General features: G+C 41.4%; 1 pseudogene; it reads left to right on the forward strand.

Annotated features, from left to right (window-relative positions):
• The first annotated feature begins 908 nt into the window (after positions 1 to 908).
• Positions 909 to 1,040, forward strand: LOC121133071 (annotated as a pseudogene).
• The last annotated feature ends 722 nt before the right edge of the window (positions 1,041 to 1,762 follow it).

Consider the following 1,762-nt stretch of genomic DNA (forward strand, 5'->3'; position numbering starts at 1 on the left):
CCTAGGCCTCCTCACTGACACCCAGATTCAGGGGGTCTTGATCAGTCCCATGCTGGATTCCCAGGCTGATGCCTGGGATTGAAGGGTAAACCTTTGTCAGGTCAGCTGTTTCTGGGGGTTCAACCAGCCCAGTCTTAATCCCTTTGGTCATCAGTCCTCCCTCTCTGTTACTGGCTTTCTTGAGTTCAGCTCAGTACATAACCGAGGGAGTCTGCCTCTTCTTCGATGTCACTGAATGAAGTTTCTGTTTCCCAGACTCTCTGGTCATAGGATTGTAGGCTGGCACTCCCTAGATCTATGTTTAAAATTCATATATGAGAGAGTACATACCATGTTTCTCTTTTTGTGACTGGGTTACCTCACTCAGGATGGTTTCTTCTAGTGTCATCCATTTGCCTGCGGATCTCAGGATTCCATTGTTTTTTTCTGCTGAATAGTACTCCTTTGTGTAAATGTACCACATTTTCTCTATCCACTCTTTGGGTGAGGGACATCTAGGTTGCTTCCAAGATCTGGCTATTACAAATAATGCTGCTATGAACATAGTGGAACAGACATCTTTGTTGTATTAATGGGCATCTTTTGGATATATGCCTAAGAGTGGAGTTGCTGGGTCTTGTGGTAGGTTTATTCCCATTTTTCTGAGGAATCTCCATACTGCTTTCCAAAGTGGCTGAACCAGTTGGCACTCCCACCAGCAATGGAGGAGTGTCCAGCTTTCACCACATCCTCTCCAGCATAAATTGTCTTTGGTGTTTTTGATTTTAGCCATTCTGACAGGAGTGAGATTGTTATCTCAGAGTTGTTTTGATTTGCATTTCCCGGATGGCTAAGGATGTTGAGCACTTTCTCAAGTGCCTCTCAGCCATTTTAGACTCCTCTATTGAAAATTCTCTATTTAGTTCTGCAGCCCACTCTCGGCCTTTTGGCTAAGATCAACTGTAGTATCTGTTCTTATCAGTTTAATATCTGATACGTCCTCTTTCCTTTTTAAAGCATGCTGTCAATGACTTGAAGTCTTCTACTAGGCCCAAATTCTTAAAGTTTCTGTTATTTCAGGGAGAAAGGCATGGATATATTGAAAAATTTAAAAAGGAAATAAGTTTGCTTAGCAAGGGTGGGTTACTGTTCCTGGGAAGCATGCTTTCACAATATAGACTGTGAGGATCACTAAGGTCTATATAATTACTATATATTACTCTGTTCAAAATACTTAATGCAACATCATAAAGGAGAGAGATTTATTTTTGCTCATTTCTTCAGAGGGTTCAGCTCATGGTATCTTGGCCTTATCTACTTAAGGGAGAAGAACATCATGGTGACTTTAGCATATGACTGGAAAGGCTGGCCTCAGTGGGCAGAAAGCAGTGGTCCAGGGAGGACTTGGTCAGGAACATGATGTCTCCAAAGAGTCTCCCCACAGTACTCCACTCATCTCCTCCAAAAACAGTGACAAAAATAATGACACTAACCTAACATATTTATGGTCACTTCATATGCAAGCCATAACAAGATCCAAAAAATGAAATCATGTGAAAATAATCGGTGTTTTCCTCATTATTTGTCAAATGTTTTATTTTTCACTGAATGACAGGGATTGTAGAATTTACTTTTCAGAGGGGTATGCTTGTAAAGGAGCTAGTTCTGTTGATTGGGATGGGAAGACCCAGATTGCAGTAACTGTGGGTAACATTTGCTGTGCTTTGGTTTTGACTGAATACAAAGGAGAAGGTGAGTTGAGCACTTTCCATTCTTTGCTCTC

Source organism: Mesocricetus auratus, unplaced genomic scaffold (assembly GCF_017639785.1).
Source record: "Mesocricetus auratus isolate SY011 unplaced genomic scaffold, BCM_Maur_2.0 Super-Scaffold_100019, whole genome shotgun sequence".
Lineage (NCBI taxonomy): Eukaryota > Metazoa > Chordata > Mammalia > Rodentia > Cricetidae > Mesocricetus > Mesocricetus auratus.